Source organism: Pogona vitticeps, chromosome 6 (genome assembly GCF_051106095.1).
Source record: "Pogona vitticeps strain Pit_001003342236 chromosome 6, PviZW2.1, whole genome shotgun sequence".
NCBI lineage: Eukaryota > Metazoa > Chordata > Lepidosauria > Squamata > Agamidae > Pogona > Pogona vitticeps.
This window is the reverse complement of record NC_135788.1, coordinates 16536976-16556527: the sequence shown is the minus strand read 5'-3', so window position 1 is coordinate 16556527 and position 19552 is coordinate 16536976. Positions and strand designations below refer to the sequence as shown.

The 19552-nt window shown below is 42.3% G+C and overlaps 1 protein-coding gene across 1 annotated transcript in view; it reads left to right on the top strand.

Moving 5' to 3' along the window:
• Positions 1–7045: 7045 nt before the first annotated feature.
• Positions 7046–19552, top strand: part of JCAD (junctional cadherin 5 associated) — a 65539-nt gene continuing 53032 nt past the window's right edge. The window contains exon 1 of the mRNA XM_073002990.2: positions 7046–7273. The gene's annotated coding sequence lies outside the window, so the exon portion shown is untranslated. The remainder of the gene's footprint in view (positions 7274–19552) is intronic.

The window sequence follows — 19552 nt, the reverse complement described above, 5'->3', positions numbered from 1 at the left end:
GAGTTATTTTATTAGTACATTCTTTTCAAAACAGCAGTTTACTTCTGAGTACATATGCATATGTTCTGGCTGAGTAATGCAGTAAGACAACATTCTGCTGCCATGTGCGGTTGGAACTTTTTTGTAAATTCAAAACTGCAATGGTAGTACAGTAAAATTAAGAATCAAGAGAAAACCAGATTTAATTGACTAGATCAGGCGGGAGGATTTCAGGTGAAATGGATGGAACTTACCCCCTGAGTTGTAACTTTCTTTACACAAAGGTAATCCTAGACGCTGTTCTCTAGCCCTAAGATGCAGTCAATATACAAATTATTTTTTTTTAAAAAATTGCAGTTGTACTACCACAGAATGGCACAATTTACGAACAGGAGAAAATCTGCAGGTTTCCTAGCAAGGTTGTAAAATTGATTAAATCGGGCTGCCCAAATAAATTCAGTTTTAAGTGATTAGGTGTCCTCAGGAATAATAAAGTCTTGTAGTCCGGTTCATAAACATGTTTATTTGAAAGTCAGCTTTGATGCAGAGATCATGTCCTCTCTTTTTAAAACACACACACATGCGCACTTATTTCTCACCACCATTAAAACATTTTGTGTGTTTCAGAATGTTGGGTGAAAGGTGAGTGTTGAGATGGGGGAAAGGAATGAGTTAAACACCATCCCCAACATCTATATCATGTGCACCACATGGAGAGAATTTAGACAGAGGCATACAAACACACACAGAGCAAAACCATTAAATCCCTGTAATGTGGGTGATGAACCACAATTCCACCTGTAGCACATAAAGGAAGAGCAATGAGCCATTAGTATTAAAGTGTTAAGGCTGACAGTTCTAGAGGCACGCAGTCTTAAAAGCCCGATGAGATCACTCTGGAATTGAAGAACTGCCTTTGTAACAACCATGATGAAAACTTAAGAAGTGGCCCCTGTAATCTGCCTCAGGTTGGCTCATCATTCACTCTAGTGAATGCATGCATGAATATAAATTAGGGTGGGATCACATCGCTCAAAAAGGGATGTGGTGGCGCTGTGGGTTAAACCTCAGAAGCCTCTGTGCTGCAAGGTCAGAAGACCAGCAGTCGTAAGATCGAATCCACGTGACGGAGTGAGCTCCTGTCGATTGTCCCTAGCAGTTTGAAAGCGTGCAAATGCGACTCAGTAAATAGGTACCACCATGGTGGGAAGGTAACAGCATTTCATGCTGGCCACATGACCATGGAATATGTCTATGGACAAACACTGGCTCTACAGCTTGGAAATGGAGAGGAGCACTGCCTCTAGAGTTGGACATGACTGGACTAAACATCAAGGGGAAACTTTACCTTACCATATCGCTCAGACTTTGGACCCTTTGTGGTGCAATCTGCTGCAAGCTATTTCCTGGAGATCAGAAGAAATAGCACTCAAACCTGACAGTGATCCATGCTCAAGCTGAACCATTTTCCTCCAATAGTAGGGCTACAATTTTGGAGCAATTCCCTGATGGACTGAAGGGTCACTTTAAGAGAGGTAACTCCCCACAAAGCAACTCTTTCCAGTGCAATCAGACATGCATCTTTCTGACTGTCTGAACACACCCTTATATCTAAATCAAATCAGCTGTTGAATGTTGAGAAAACACACATGAAAATACCATTGATTCTGGTTGGGGCCATATTCCTGCCACCGTACTCGGACATAACTTTATGCTTTTCCCCAGGCCTAACCCTATTCATTGATAGCAAGGGAAGAGAAGCTACACCTCCGTGTTGTGTCCTTGTAATACCTATCATTCTGTATGCTGTTCCCTGGTGGCAATATCTATTACATCCAGTGGAATTTACTTCTGGGTACTCGCATGCATTTTGAGCTGCAAATGGTCAAGAGATTAAAATTAGCCAGGCTGTGTGTGCAACTACAACCTCAAATACTGTGAGATTTGCTCTGCTTAAAAATGGGTGTATCTGAAATATTTTTTACTGACCACATGGTGCAAACAGTATTGTTCTTTTCACTTTCAAATTCCAGCAGTAATAAACTGGAATTGCCACTTTTCCCCAGAGTTGGGGACTCAAGATGCAGGACTCTCTGTCAAGTCAGACTTAAGCCAAATAGCTGACTTTAGTTGGACTTGACTTGGTTATTTTCTGCCCAAATACTCAGATGTACGCCTAACGTGCAACTCAGAACCCATCCTTCCTTTTTTTCCCCTGAGGGAAAAAAGCTTGTTTTTAATAGGGACCTGGATTGGGTCTCAGGACTCAGGATTCGGTCCCTAAGACTCATACTCATACTTGAGACTTGGTACCAGTTTTGGAAGTACAGATCCTGAAGCTGAGGCTCCAATACTTTGGCCATCTCATGAGAAGAGAAAACTCCCTGGAAAAGACCCTGATGTTGGGAAAGTGTGAAGGCAAGAGGAGAAGGGGACAACAGAGGACGAGATGGTTGGACAGTGTCATTGAAGCCACCAACATGAATTTGACCCAAGCAGTGGAAGACAGGAGGACCTGGCATGCTCTGGTCCATGGGGTCACAAAGGGTCGGACACGACTTAATGACTAAACAACTAACAACAATCTGTCTTGGATTTGCCAACATCCCTTCTTTGGATTTGCCAACATCCCGCCTAGAGTAGACCGTTGGCCCAGATAGGCGGGATAAAAATCAAATAAATAAGTAAATAAATAAATTTCCCCACAAAGAAATCATTCAATCCATCCATCTGACCAGTAGGCGGAATAAAATGGCAACAGAGGCTGTAGGCTGGGGGGGGGGGACATACAACAGTTGAGGATAATCATTAAAGAGATTTGGACCCTGCCCTTTAATTGGAATATGTTTTCGGGAGCCACCAAAGAATTGTGCATCTTAGGCTGAAGCTCATTGCTCTCTCGTTTTTCACAAGGGTAAGGGTATTAGCCGCCTTGACATGCTGGCCCAAATCCACAGTAATTACAACCCCTGCTGCCCCTCTTAAAATCCAGTTCAACTCCCCTTGTAGTTTGAACCGGATTTGCTATTCTCTGCTTATGAACCTGGGGTGGAGGGTGTTTCTGCATCTGTGTACTGCTTACCATTGAAAAGACACTTACATTTCAGGAGTGGGTGAAATTATGTCTTTGTACAAGTGGTTTTTATATGACTTAGTTATTTATAGATCTGGGTTTTGCTCTAAATTGGACTAAACCCCAGCGCTTTTGTTCCAAAGGGTGGATTAAAGTTGATTCTTGTTTTCACTGTAGTTTTATTTTATTGCTCTCCCTCAATTTTTATTTTATTTCCACAGCCTGCTTTTACTCTTAAAAAGAAGAAATTTGTCAAAGGAAAACAAAGGGATACTAAACAGAGATTTTTAAGCCATGCTTCTGAAATATACGTAGCAACTTAGAGTTTTATTTATATCTTTGAAATTTAGTGATATTAAGGGCACGTATTATTATAATCCTAGGATTTAATACCAGTATTCTATAGTTTTTCCAGCTTGATTTTATTTTTTCTTTAAATTGTGTCTACGGTTATTTCTAATACATATGCCTGTGTTAAGACATCTTAGCAGCTTCCTTTTTCTAACCAGCCACACTACCTTTTAGCAACCAGATGTGGAAACCTAGGCAGCCATTCTCTGCAGGGGCCATATCACCCCGGGGTGGTGTGGGGGGCTGCCACATTCGAGGGGGGGCAGTTAGCAGGTGGTATCAAGATCAAATGTATTGTCTGGACATTGCTGACCCTGTTTTATTCTAGTGCCTCATCCCCATCTCTTCTCTTTCGAGAGATTGGAGAACCTATTACAGCAATGCCTCGCAGGACGAAATTAATTCGTGCCACGAGTTGTGTTGCATTGCAAAAATTTTGTCTTGCGAACAGTTTTTGTCTTACTAACAGTTGTGCAATTAAAAACAAATTGAAAAAAGGAAAAAAAATTCATCTTGAGAGTCACCAAAAAAAATCACAAAACGCTTTCGTCTTGCAAGTTTTTCGTTGCGTGAGGCATTCATCTTGTGTGGCATCACTGTATAAATCAAAATGTAGTTTAATTTAGATTCCTGCATTGAACAAAGTCTACCTGACTGTTTCTATCTGACTGTTTCCTTCTATATATTTCTTGTAGAGATGTTATACCTTTACAGGTATAGGTTCCAGGAGCCCACGTGGAATTTCAGGCCTTATGTCTTCCCTAGATTACCTGGGATATCATTCTGTAAGGAGTGGTGGATGTGACTGGCGAGTCAGATTGATAGGAGTCTGTTTTCATGGGACGACCATTGGTCCTCTTGAGCCGAACCCTGCAAGAATGCTCTCGACAAGCAGTCGCCTTGTCAAGGGCATTCTGCCCAGTGCATGCCCAGTTTAAAAACAGCTGCAATAAAGGGGCATCACAGACAGTGGGGCACTGTCACCATGCCCAAATTAACCCCTACCCCCAGTGCCCTCCGATTACACATTTAAAATGATCCACTTACAGTTGGGACTAGAGATGGGCACAAACTCCCAGTTCAGTGGCTCATGCCAGTTTGGCTGGCATTTCGTGGTTCAACATCCTGCCCCTTCAATGGGTGCCCACTCAGAGGCAGCGCCCAGAGGATGCTGGGCAGGGGAGCCAGAATACTGTCTCTGAGTGTGTGCCCACCAGAAAGGGAACACTCAAGTTGGAACACTTGATGTCCTGGTGGCTTTTTCACAATGCACTGGGGAAGTGCAGCAAAATGGGTATAGCCTCATGGTAGTTATTTGAGTCCCTGCTGATGGCGGAAGACATTTTGCTGCCTTCAGTGACTGCATTATGCAGTAGGATCTGACACTTTATTGCAAGGGATCATGGGCTGTATGCCTACTGTCCCATGCAGTGCATCACCAGTACCACTAAAAATGCACCCCCCAAGCAATCAAAAATGTTGCTCATGCAGTCATGCCAGTTCCATTGACCAAAACACGGTCATGAGCAGTCACATCAGTTTAATAAAATATTAAACACAGAATGGGAACACAGGTGGCTCATGCCTTATCCTGATCACTCGGACATCACAACAACAAGATGAACAAGGAGCCTTTGGAGGCAGTACAACAGTGGTTAAACTGCTATACTGCATCCAAAACTGGGCTCACGACCAGGGCTTCAATCCCAGGTAGCTGGCTCAGGGTTGACTCAGCCTTCCATCCTTCTGAAGTTGGTAAAATGAGTCCCCAGCTCGCTGGGGTGTGTGTGCGATATGTAGCCTGCATAATGAACTTGTAATCCGCCCAGCGAGTGCTTTAAGTTCTATGAGCCGGTATATAAGCAGCACACTTTGTTTTTTCTTTTTGAATCCACAATTGGGGTAAATGTTCTCGTTCAGACTGAGATTTCATTTGTTAAGATAGACAACTTACTAAAATGAAACAGAAGGACAGACTCTGTCCATTCCAACACATTTATTTTGTCAACAGTAGGGATAGATGGATCTATCCATTTTTCTTTCTTTCTATATTTGTTTTTTATTGATATCCTTGAATATCAGGAAAAACTTCTTAACTGTTAGAGCAATACGACTGTGGACCCAGCTACCTCGGGAGTTGGTGAGTACTCCAACACTGGTGGCATTCAAGAAAAACTTAATCACCTGGCAGATATGCTTTGACTGTATTCCTGCATTGAGCAGGGGTTTGGACTTGATGGCCTTGTAGCCCCCTTCCAACTTCACTTTTCTATGATTCGATCATTGATTGAGTGATTTATTCCTTTCCACCAAATTTGTGAATTTTGGACAGTCTTTAACTTGAACTGGGGAAAAAAAATCTCAAAAATTCGCATTGGTCAAATTCAACAGATCCAGGGGTTTCTACTATAGAGGGGATCCTCTTGTTCCTGTCTGCCATGTAGCTATTGAAGATGATGGTCCTGACAGAAAAAAGAGAGAAGGCAACCCTAATTTAGCCCCATAATTATAGAGATTGAAAGGCAGTCTTTGGAGCAATAAACACTCAAAACTGCTCTGCCTGAATGATCAAGTCTGAGAGTTTCACAATCTCCTACATTTACCTTTTAAAAATGCCAAGTATTTTTCATAAAAATTTAGAAGTAATGTGTGAATTTAAAAAGTTCTTACTTCTAGAAAATGAACTAAGCAAAAGTCTTACCTTTTTTCCCTTTGTCTAGGAACTCTTTGTTCTTTATGGAACCGCTCTTTGGAACAATGTAACTTGGAACCTCTTCCTGCCAATGAAGTATTTTTTAGCTCTAGCCTGGATTGGGATTACTTGCCTAAAATAGTCAATGAGTTCTCCTGGACATGACAGTTATGAGAAGTTTTTTTTTACCTTGGAACATTGGTTAAACACTAAAGATCTTTCTGGCTGTAGTTCCCAGCTTCTCTCTGATAGACTATACAGTTTGCGTGTCATTAGAAACAGAGCTCTTTTAAAAGAAAAAAGACTGCCTGTGTATTCTCATGCTAGTTTGCCTCAATCTCCATTTGGCAAATTAGTTTGCCTTTGTCTTGCAGTTAGTCAACTCAAGACAGCCCAGCATCTGATGTCTCGGGTGCGTAATTCTGGATGATCTCAGTGCCTGGAGATTGAATGGAGTAAGAGGAGGAAACACATATTTGCCTTAACATGTGATCTGACCCTTAACCTTGACTAATATGAAGAGGCTATAGGGGATCCAAATTAATGGCACCAGTCCTTTACCTCTTGGGCAGTTCTGTGCTGACCTGAGAATGCAGAAAATGGTTGTGTGGATATTCCCCAAGTGTAAAATGTTGAATTGGTTGCATGGCTGTAAAAACCCACTTTAGCAGGTGTTCGCATAGATGGTGCTCTTCCATAGGGTACTCTCTGGGCTCCATATACATGTTGGGACACATGGAGTACATCTGCCTTGTGTCCGTTTCTGGTGAGAAATTCCACACATGCCTTTTATTTAGGAAAGAACTCAAGCATATGTTATCTTACTCCTCCGGAATTTTACAGTTCTTTAGCATGTTAGTTTAGGCATAATTGGCTTGCAGGGTCTCGTGAAATGTATCTTCCACTAAGTTCTTCTTTCCATCAAACTCCGGGCTGCTGGCTCCTCGTGCAGTGAGTGTGAAGCATTAGATTGCAAACGTACCTAATCCGTTTCTCCTCCCCCATGACTAGAAATCCTGCGGTTAAAATAACACAGCCTCTATTCAGAGCACAAACTTAAGAGCCGCTAGCTGAAAGCAAGACTGAAAGATTGCTCCGCGGATGAGTCTGTTAAGATGGGTGTTTCTCCTGCTGCTTTTGATCAATGAGAAGAAAGCATCTCCCCTTTTGTGGTCAAGGTAATGGTTTTCTTCTCTCTCTGTCTCTCTCTCTCTCTCTGTGTCTCTCTCTGTGTGCATCAATGTGGCTGCAAATATGTTGCTATTAATATCCTGAGCCACACACTTCTTAAAGACTTTGAGCTGTTCAGCTGACCTGAAGATGATTCCCCTCCCTACAACCTGAGCAAAAGGATGACAAAGCACCGAGTGGAGCGAAACCTACCAGCACTTCTCTGTCACAAGGGGGGAAAAAAAGATGTGTGCACACATCCATGTGTGCATGTGTGCCATAGAAACTGTAGGGCTGCAAAACTGGATGTGGTCATGATGCCAGGTGAGGTACCTAATGCTCCACTACAGCTTGACTTTTCTTGGTACCAGAGAAAGCATCGATGCTCTCTCCAGCTCTCTCTTTCCATCTGCCTAGTTGCCTGACCAATGTATTTCCTCAGTGCCAAAGACTTATTCTGTGCCTGACGGGGTCACACGAGCTATGTTTACAGTGCACGCCTTAATGCTGTTATAGTAACAAGACAGCCATTGTGTTCTGGAGTATTTCTTTAATATAGCTTTGCTGGATAATTAAGCACCTCTCTGTCTGCTGGGCCGCTTTCAAAGACACAGTGAGGGTTCACTTCTGACGAGAAACCTCTTTTGGGCTGAAATGCAAATAACAAAGCAGAGTAGCAAATGCTGCTCAAAAGAGCTATAGACATAGCAAGCAGTACCTGCTCCGTCTGTCTCCTTTCCATGCTGTGCAGATAATGAGACAGTAATCTTGAACCACTTTCGGGTTCATGAGTGGTAACCAGTGGTGATTTTAAAATATAAACAGGAAATAGGACGGACCGCTTCCCTGAGTTTTGAGAGAGGGGTTCCAAAGTTGGTAGATCTTCACATATTTTCTGTGAATGTTTTTCAGCCAAATAATGTTCACACTGTATTCCATAATGCTGTGGCTGATAAAAATGTCACCTGCGGTGAAGTCCCCCTCCCGTACATAGATAAACACTATAGCTGCTGCTCCCAAGATATTCAGACTTCTCATTTCAAAATTCATCATTTCTTATTTCAAAATATAAGCATATAAGCAGCTGTGTCTCTTTGGTATTATCCCTTCTTTTGGATCACATTATTGGATGCTTAAAAAACGCAGTTCCTCTTCCAACCTATTAATGAGGCTGAACAAAAAAGGAAAAATGATCTAAATGGACAGTGTTGTTGATATATATTATGTTATAAATGGACGTTGGACCCAATCCAGCAAGCATGTTTTTCTGAACTTTCTACTTATCAGCACAAATGCAGGAGGGCTCTTTTATGACATTTCTGATAACAGTTCTATGGCATAATCTCACTCAGTTGGAAAGATCTTTACAGCCTTGGCAAAAGACAGCCTCCCAGGAATTGTCTAGAATTGAAATTCATTGTTTTGTTGCTGGACAAATGTGATTATCTTGACACTTTAACGTAGCCTGGTTATGTTTTTAGTTTATTGTAAGTTGTCATTCTACAAATAGCGAAGACAGCACTTTGACAGCGCCCATGGTAGCATTCTGATGAGCAACACTGACGAGAAATAGGCCAGAACCCAGTCAAGCAACCACTAAGTAGAAATGTCAAGGATCATATCACTTCAACAAGTGTTGCTGTTGCAAAACCAGAGGGCAGGTTTCCTTCATGAGCATCACTGCTTGCTCATTAATAACTTGTTCAAAAGTGGCATGATTCTGAGTTACTATCAGAGGTGTTGGCAAGTGTTTGTTGCCAAGTCTGAGTCTGGGTTTTGGTACCAAGCCCGAAACCCAAGCCCTATTGAAAACAAGCTCTCCCCCCCACCCCCGAAAAGGGTGGTTGGGTGGTTGGGTTCTGAGTTGCAAGTCAATTAAAAACAAAACCTGAGTCGAATCATCAATGCGACCTACGTCCGATTTGACAGCAAGTCCTGCAACTTGAGTGCCCTTCCCTGGTTACGATGCCGGTGGGGCTTTCCATTCGACAGAAATCCTGTACAGTGGTGGGCCTTCAAACCACCTTCTTTAGAGGCGAAATAGTGAACTCTGTATTACTTCAGTAGAAGAGCAGCTGCATAACTTTGTAAAGAGAATATTCCAAACTACCAGCTCTTTTATTTTCCATAGGACAGAAGCAGATCTCATGCGTTTTCTGCCTCCTCCCATTTTATGTTGTGTTTTTAAATGCTCACAAACAGGTTCTAATTCACATGTCATATTTTTTAAAGTCAAAAGGCAATAGGCTGGCTATTTCGTCTGTCACTGTTCCTCCCCATGTGCCACAGGTCATGGTTTTGCCCTGTGTAAATAACTTTAGAACTTTCCTTCCCTGCCCTATGCATGATGACGTGTTATCACAAGACTCTGTTTGACTAGACTGAGTTAATGGTCATCATGATATTTTAAAATAAAAGGCCAGAATCCTTTGGGGATTTTGCAATGTAAATGTGCAATCATGTAAATACAGTACTCATAAATGTGCTAGACAGTTGTCCATTGTACTTTCCTTCATCCTCTTGTTGGGAAAATTATTCCACATTCAGCTGTGTGACAAGCAGCAAGTGAGAGACGAAGAGCAACCACTGAACTGCCCGCTGTTTTCATCTACATATTTTGGCCAGTGGGTTGGATCTAGGCGAATGCACCCATTATACAGTGGTGCCTCGCTAGACAGTTACCCCGTGTGACAGTTTTTTCGCTAAACATTGACTTTTTGCGATCACTATAGCGATTCGCAAAACAGTAATTCCTATGGGGGAATTTCGCTGGACAATGTTTAGTTCCTGCTTCGCAAACCGATTTTCGCTAGACGACAATTTTGACAGCTCCCCCTGCACTCACAAAACGGGTGTTTTTGGGACCTAAGCTTCACAAGACAGCTATTTAAACAGCTGATCGGCGATTCGCAAAGTGGCTTTCCTATGGCTGATCTTCGCTAGACATCGACGATTCTTCCCCATTGGAACACATTAAACAGGTTTCAATGCATTCCAATGGGGAAATGCTTTTTGCTAGACAATGATTTTGCTAAACAGCAATTTCAGTGGAACGGATTATCATCGTCTAGTGAGGCACCACTGTACTTGGTGCCTGGTGAAATTTGTGGGACTTAAGGCACATATAAATCATTCTATGGATTTCAGCAGCAACTAAGTGCAGCTAGTTTAGTCTGGGTCCATCTGTTGTTTGTGGTCACTTGTGATCAACGTACCCTCTAATTTTCAGCCCCACTGGTTGGGGCTCCACCACTCTTTTGTGTGGCTTTGCTGCCACCACCCTCTGCGCTGGGTTCCATTGTGACCGGAACCTCATCCAATCACTGCGCAGAGAAGGAAGAGAGCTGCACAGAGGGAAGCGGAGTTGTGCATGTGTGCACTCAGCTTAGCAGGAACCTTGCCTGCGATCCATCTGTAGATTCATTCAGCAATGATGTGTATGGCTGCTCTCTTTTCTTCCTCCATAGTCTTATCTTCCCCTAAACCTTGTGAACTAATAGCTGCAGAGACATACCCTGATTGCACAGGAAAGGGTTGTTTTAACAAGAGCAATCTCCCTCAAAGTAACTCTTCTGTTTAATGGGGAATTGCTCCACCCTAGCCCCAAAAAGTAGAAGTCTAATAGCTGGACCAAAAAGGTCCCGCTTGAGCACAAATCTGGATTATCCTAGAGCACGTTTCCTTATATGTTGTATGCTCGCCAGGAAATAGATCACACTGGACTGCTCCTCAAGTGGTCCATATAGCAATCTGCTTCCCTGAGTGATCACATCCTTAGTTAAACTGAGAGGATAAGAGTTTATCAAGATCTCTCAGAGAGTTTTATAGCTTAGTAGTGAGCTGAACCCAGGGCAGCAGTCTAACCAGAACACCATACTTCCCTCTTCCAAGTCCCTTCTTCTGTTCTCTGACTTCAATCTTTGTATGGAAGTTCTTGGTATTTATGCAGGATGATAGCCATGCCCAGATGGTCCACATCTCCGCAAAAGATCTCATGATTCTCCACATCAAGTTGCATCCAGGCACAGTATCATTCAGAGCAAACCCCCTGAAATCAATGACACAATTAAGTAGTCATTACTGATTCTAGCCCCTCTGATTTTGGTGGCTGTACTTTATAACCAAGTCTGAATTTAGTCCATAAATACAAAAACCAACGGTGATTTAGATGTATATATTTATACCACCTTTACAAAGATGTCATCAAGATGAGGCATAACTAATCAAAATAGCAATAATACTATACAAACATAAAAATTAGCAATCAAACCATTACAGCAACATACCCTTCCCTGGCAATTTTGTCTGTGCAGAGAAGTTTCAGGGTCTTATTTTCAGGTTCACTAGTGTTAGTTTTAATAAGGTAATTATTACTATTAGAAATAGGTACAAATCTCAGTTTGGAGGGTTGTGCTGGTTCGTTGCATGTGCTTCCTTCCCCTACCCCCCCAGGCCAGCTCCCCCACTTACCAGTCAGCGCGCACTGCATTTCTCCTGCTCTTCAGGTGATCATCCAATCACAGCAGGAGCACGGACTTCCCTTCTCTGCCTCCTCCAGTAGCTGCCCACTCAGCCAAGGAGGTGGGGCAGGAATTCCTGCAGCACTGCCTTTGAGTGGACAGCTGCTGGAGGAGGTAGAGAAGGGAAATCTGTCCTCATGCTGTAATTGAATGATTGCTCGAAGAGTAGGAGAAAAGCAGTGCATGCCAGCCAGGGGGATGGGGGAAGGGAACACACATCACCTATGGTGCAGTGCCGACGAACTGGCACTAACCTCCAAACCACGGTTCATGCCCATCTCTACTCACTATTTGTACTTTGTTCATTTCCCTGGGCTTAATTTTTTTCAACTAACTGTGTGTGCTTATTTAGTTGTAGTCTAAAGCAATGTTTGATGCATGTGATGAAATTTGCTAACCTTTAAGTGCTGCAGTACTCTGCTGTTCTTGTTTTACACTTGTTTGATATGAGTTGTAACTGATAAGGATGCAAGTTCAGAATAATGTGTTTCCATGCCAGGCAGTGGGCAACAGAACTGGGGGGCTGGCAGCGGCACTGCCCATATTGAATGCTGACAATACTTCTTTGTTATGTTGAGAGAAATGTCGCTGTAGCATTTCCCACTTTTGCAGCACAGAAGTCTGAGTTACTCTGAATACAGATGGTGTTGTCATAATCGTAGCCTATATATGGTAAAGGCTGTAGGAAAGATTCAGCCCCAAGCCAGTGTGTTCAGGACAAAGAAATGTGGTTGGATTTCAGCAAAGAAAGTCAAGCTGATGTCATTTTCACTCCACACAATGGTGCCAAGAATGTTCAAAGTTCCATATCAAGAGTTGGTTTAAAATACACATTCGTACCCACACATACTCAGAGTTTGCTCATGTGGAAAAATGAACTTTTGTGGAAAATATTTAAGGGGAGCTGCCAGAAAAGTATGTTAGCCCTTTAAAAATGGACTTGAATTACATATGTAGGAAAGCCAAGGGTGTTAGGAGATGTTGCTTGCTTTCTAGTTTGCTTGCATCCTCCCTTTAAAAAAGCTAAAACAAAAGCCTCTTGCCATTTTAATTAGCATTTTAAAGGAAAGTTGCACATTTTGGTTATGCCTCATGCATTCATTCTCTTCACAGTGGAAATCTCCCTTAGAAAACAATCTCCTGGGACAGGGTCAGAGAATAAGAGCTTGAATGGGTTCAGTGGGAATGAAAGAGTAGGTCTCCTCGGAAGGAACGGGGGTCACTAACCACACACCTATGTCATTCATCCCTTAGTAGAAAACTCAGGACCACATGTTTATTCTGAATTGTTTACATGACTTCTCCACATCTAGGCACTTGTAGGAGAATCAGCCGTCGTCCAACTGTAGCAAGTGGTATAACCATGGGAATTGCTTTTCTCAGTGCAAACAATGATGTTGGTTTGGGATCAAGTCCTCCCAGGGGATCTGTCCATGTTTCAGGGCCTTGTGGGAATCTCACAGTTTGACCTTGGCTTTTTGGGGATCCTTCAGCTCTTCCAGGCTGAGCTCTTTCAGATAGTCTGGGATATAATCAGCTTAAATTGTTGTAAGCTGCCCAGAAACCTTTGGGTAGTGCGGGCGGCATATAAGTTAAACAAACAAACAAACAAATAAATGAAGGAAGGAAGGAAGGAAGGAAGGTTATCATCATCATCATCATCATCATCATCATCATCATCATCATCATCATCATCATCATCATCATCTTAGAACTGCAGAGCTGGAAGGAACCCGATGGATCATCAAGTCCAGCCCCTGTCAAGGAGGCACAGTGGGGAATCGAACTCCTAATCGCTGGCTCCGCAACCAGATCGTTAAATCTCTGGGCTATCCAGCAGGTTGTGTTTTAAAGCCACAAAACCAGCGTATACATCAGAGTCAAGCTCATTTCCTCCCCACTCAGGATCATCACCCCAATCCTTTATATCATTGTTCTCCTCTTCCTCCTCCTTCCTGCCAACTGTCCCCAGCTCTTCCTCCAGCTTCCTTGTAATGGAAGCTTCCTTCCTTCATGCTTGGCAGGAACTTTCCTTGGTGAGCTTTTCCCCTTGCTTATCTCTTGCCCTTCCAGGTCTTTCCAGCCTCTAGGCTCTGCTGTAGCATTCAGTCCTGGGTAAGGCCCTGGAGAAGGAATCTATCCAATGCCTGCCAAATCACTTTGGTAGGAGCCCTTGGAGGGCCAAAGGGATGTGGAGGTAGACCCTTTTTGAGCACCCAAGCTCACCCCCCCACACACAGCGGGTTATTAGAGTGTCATCAAAAGGTGTCCGTGATTATCAGAATGCTCCACCATACACCTGGGAAGGGACTGTTGTCTCTACAGTTCTTTGATTTTGCTACCATCTTCTCTTGGCGATTTACAACAAATGACTCTTCTAGCTTTAGATGATATCATATTGAACAACACTATCTTTGAATTTATCTCTAAAATATGGGGGTGTGGTGGTGGTGGTAAATTTTTTTTAATCATAAAAACAACACACCAGCCAAATGCAGGCTGAAATAGAAAAGAAGATTTTAAAAGATCATTCTGGATGGGTGGATAAGGAGCAGAGCATATTTTCCTATGGAAAGCATTCCAAAAGCATGGGTTCAACACCTACAAAAGTCCTGGTATCTGTCAGTCTTGTGCTGTTGTCCAAAGAGCTATATAACAGAAGGCGTAGACTGGTAAGATCTGAATGGATTGAGTGGTATCTCTGGACAATTGTGCATAATAATAATAATAATAATAATAATAATAATAATAATAATAATAATAATAATAATAATAATAATAATAATGATGATGATGATGATGATGATGATGATGATGATGATGATGATGATGATGATGATGATGATGATGGCCCCAGTGAGGATATTTATGCAATTCTGAGATGAAACAAAGAGCTGCTCATTGCTCAGGGCATAGCTCAGTACTCCTGCAGATCCTTCATATCCCCTTATTTATTTATTTATTTATTTATTTATTTATTTATTTATTTATTTATTTATTTATTTATTTATTTATTTATTTGATTTATACCCCGCTCATCTGGTCAAATTGACCACTCTGAGCGGCTGAGTTTGTTTACTATAGAGTTTATTACTAGGACTGTATGTATGTGTGTCTGCATTAGAGATGGAGTCTTCGTATTTGTAAACAAAACCCGCAGGCACAGGTGGCCAGCCTGATTAACACCCATTGCAGAACCCGCTGGACCACTTACCATGCGGTGTGTGTGGCCAGCGTCATCTTTGGAGCCCCAATCATGGCAGTAGCCCAGCTGCCGCAGCCTTGCCTCTCTACTTGCCCGGTCACTCTGCGGCTGAGCAGGGAGACTCGTCCTCCTGCCCCCTTGCCAGAGTGGCTGGATGAGTAAGGAGGCAGGGCTGCAGCAGCTGGGTTACTACCACAAATGGAGCACTGAAGGCGATGCTGGCCACACACACCATGCAGTAAGTGATCCGGTGGGTTCTGGGAGCGGGTGTTAATCAGGCTGGCCACCTGTGCCGGTGGGCTTCATATATGAATACCAAACCTCCATCTCTAGCTTGTATGTGTGTGTGGCTGGATGAATGCCGGCATTTCTCTTATGCGGGCGTTGATGGGCTAGGTCAGAATTGGTGCACTGAGGTCTGTCTTTCCTCCTGCAACACTTCTGGTTTGTTCTTTGTGGCAGTGCGAATTCTACTACCTGCTGGCCTTTGCACAAGTGCTAAAGGGATGCCTGTGACCAGAAGTACACTCCTCCTGTCTACCACATCCCTGAAAATGGATGGTGCTGTGTAGCCTCACCCCATTCAAGCTCACAGTTGCTTGCTTTTGGAGGAATGAGGCTTTTCACAGAGTTCTGGAAGTGCTGAAATACTCTCTCAGATCAAGAAAAGGGTTGGGCTAGAGAGTCACCAAAAGGACACAGGTCAAATCCAGTACCTATCTGTGTTCAGACATGGACTGGGATGCGGGAGTTGCCACATATCTCTATTCTGAATTAATATGTCCAAATTCTCTTCCCTGTATTTTCTGATTCAGCTTTTTATTGTGTTTTCCTCCATGAAGGAAAGAGTTACACTGAATTTGTTTAAACCAACTTGCATCCGTGGAACAGCCATCAGTTTAAATCCAAATACTTTGACGTTAAGAGAATCACAGGTCGGGCAGTTAGACACATTTTTCCCACAACTTAAGTTCTGATGTGGACAGTGTTCTTCCTTCGAATTGACTATGCAAGCATTTTCTCCTCAGAGTGATGCTTGAAGCCACTGCCTCGTCATCCCTCGTGTTCAACCAAGCATCCTGTGATCATGTCAGTGTTGATTATTTTAGCTTTTTGTCTCTCCATGTGCAGCATCCACTGAAAGACTTGTGAGCTCAGAATAATCTGGTTGAGCAAAGGGGATGTCCTGGGTAAAATGTTTCAGGTTATATATTGTGGTGATTGGGTGTTTTTCACGGAACATGTGCAATGAGAGTAAATACTTGAAGATATTCAAGATTCATTTAACATTAGTCTGCATTTAGGTGCCAAATGGCTCCCTCTGGGTTCCTTGTGTGTCTGGTGCTAGTTCTCCACACTACTGGCTTGGCAGAAGCAACTGCCCGCAATTTGCACTGGAACACCAGCAGTAGAAGCCAGAATCCTCCTGGTAATCAGTTGGTTCCAGAGAGCAGATCCCATGCCACAGCCTACTATAAATCTTCCAGTGCTCTTTCTTTCCCTCAGAGTGCAGCTACATTGACAAGAAAAACTATTGTTGATTTAGGTTTTGTGTAATTAAAATAAATTTTAAAAATCTCAGCTAAGCGATGCATAGCGAAGCCCATTTCCATTTGACCATTAACCGAGCTTTTTTGACGAGGCCAACAGGGGATTTTTAGTTTAACATGCTTTTAAAATAGATTCTTCATCAATTGCTTCAGGCAATGTGAATACCCCATCATTATTGAATACTGCCTTTGTGGGTGGCCATGGCTTTCGGGTGGCATCCAAAACATTTTTTTAAATTTAGCACTGCAGCACTGTAGTGATATGCCACTTAATATTTATTTATTTATTTTTTGAAAAGAGAAAAATGCAGGCATTCCAAACGATGCTGGAAAACCAAAGAAATACTACGCCACATTGAAAACATGGTCTGGCAACATGCTGGTTAATGAAATAATTCAAAACCTCGTGGGCAGTTTCTTGAAGCAGTTTTAAGCCCTTACTTTATGTTGGAGAAACAATGTTCAAAGCGAACACACACAGTGATAGAAAAACCACATTACTATAAATTGCTTTAAAATATATTGGCACTGTAACTGATACAAATCAGCCATTTCACCTCAGTCTCGGCAGCTGTTCAGTGAAGGAGTTTACTAGGGTATTACATGTGCCGAGATGGAAAACCTGGTATTTTTTGAATATTCTTCTACAATCCCATGACGGGATCTGATGCCCAACCCTCCCCCCTGCTCAGCATTTCTTGGTGCTGCTAGCTGGCCTACCTGTCACCTGCTTCAGATGAGATTCCATTAATCCTTGGAACTCACTGCCTTATTTTTTATAGACTTTCCTCTGGGTCCGAACTGTCAGCTGTGATTCTAAGCGACTCCATTAGAATCAGAAAGAGTTGTGCAGCTTTCGTGCTGCATATTCCTTTTTGGTTCATGCGTTTGGAACTCTTGAAACACAGAAAAGCTAAGTCTGGGATCGTGAATGATTTATTAAAAATGTCGCCCTCTCTGGTGGTTACAAAGCAAATAGTTTTACTCATATGTCTAATCTGATCAGCCTCGTTGTTGGCCTCCGCAAGGTTTATTCAGGATGACAGTGGCCCTGTGCAGATATGACCAAATGGGCACTAAGTAAACACATGGAAAGGGGTCACAAATAGTTAATACTAGCCCTCTGTCACTCTTTATGCTTGGAGAGCGGTACTGCGAAGAGGGGAACCTCCTTGATGGTGAAGATTCTCCATGTGATTCGGAACCCTGATCTTTCAGGTTCCTCTCTCTTGTAGAGAGCCTGCATGGATAGACAAAGGTTAGCAGTGCCATTCCTGATCATTACATTACTCTAAAAATGTAACCCTTATGACCTTCTTATAGCACTAACAACAACAAAAGGAACTTGTGCCAGATAATTATGGTACTTGTAACTTGTTAAATCTTTTTAAAGGCTTCTTCGAAAGATATCAGCCAAATAACTGGTATCTTAAAGACCCAATTCATGATAAAGCTCAAAATGCATTTAAAACAAGCGCTAACTAGACAAACTAACATTCACTACCACATCTATACACATGAACAACATGCAACTTATATGTCATATGATCACTTTGAGTCACAGCCAATAAACCTGTGTAATATGGAGTCACTTTCCAAGTTACTGTTTTAGTTGTTGGGTAACCGAGCATTCCCAATCCATGTATGTACAGTATATATATATATATCCCTCCCTCCATTAAAGTTGTGCACTGGATTCACACATATCACAAACTAAATCGGAAGCAGAAAGGCCAATTAAGGTTTTATTTATTTATTTATTTATTTATTTATTTATTTATACCCCGCCGATCTAGACCGAAGTCTACTCTGGGTGGCTAACAATAATAGATAAAAGTAAAAACAATATAATAAAAGAAAAATAGCAGTACAGTAATAATATAGTTCAAGATGGGAAAAATAATGAGGTAATGACAGGAGGAAAAGCCTGCCTAAAGAGCCAGGTCTTAAGTTTGCTCTTAAAAACATCCAGCGAGGGAGCCAGACAGATTTCTGGGGGCAGACTGTTCCAGAGGTGAGGGGCCACTGCCGATAAGGCCCGGTTCTGATGTAAGATGAAATGAATGTATACACTAAATTGTGTCCAGGTCACAAATTGTACAGGATGGGGTCCAAATGTCTTACCCCTCCCTCAAACTTTGTTTCTACTGATTACTTGGCTACTTTTTTCAATCAGTCTACTAAGTTTTTTTGTTTGAAAAAAAAGACAGCAAATATTAAAGGAGTCTGGGACACAAACCTCTGAAAATTGGCTCTCTGAAATTTGGCGGATTACAGCCTCTTTGTCAGCATCTGCCATGGCAGGCTGATTTCAAATAAATTAGTGCAAAACCAAAAAAGTTAAAACGGTTCCATTGGCTTTACAAATTTACAAAGCAGTTAGGATCTAGAACAGTGGTCTCCAACTTTGGGCCTCCAGATGTTCTTGGACTTCAACTCCCAGAAATCCTGGCCAGCAGAGGTGGTGGTGAAGGCTTCTGGGAGTTGTAGTCCAAGAACATCTGGAGGCCCAAGGTTGGGGATCACTGATCTAGAACATCAGTTATTTCAGACTGAATCTGGATACATTTGGAAGTTCCAGTGACCCACTGGCCAAATCACAGGCACTGTATCCACCTATACAAATACGGGAATTACTTGTGAATTTGCACATGTGACTGTATTTGCCTGGTCATTTGAACTGTGTAATTTCTCTTCCAAACTGCACCTACTTTCCCAATCAACAACCTCCAGAAATTTCACAGTTCCTCTCAAAAAAAAATAATTCTTATCTATTGGCCCAAGAATGGTTATGTCAAGACTAGCTTGCCCTAATGCCCTGCTTGCATTTATCAGCAAAAGCTTTAAATAATCTGGGGTCAGCTGACCTTTCTTACACCCAAATGACCCCAATCAGTTTGCCAACACCAAAGGGAAAAAATGAGCTAATTTTCACTCTCTCAGAGTAGGTGAAACAGAATGCAGCTGAATGGCCCTCTTGACCCTTAAAAGAATTAAATTACCTGCCACAAG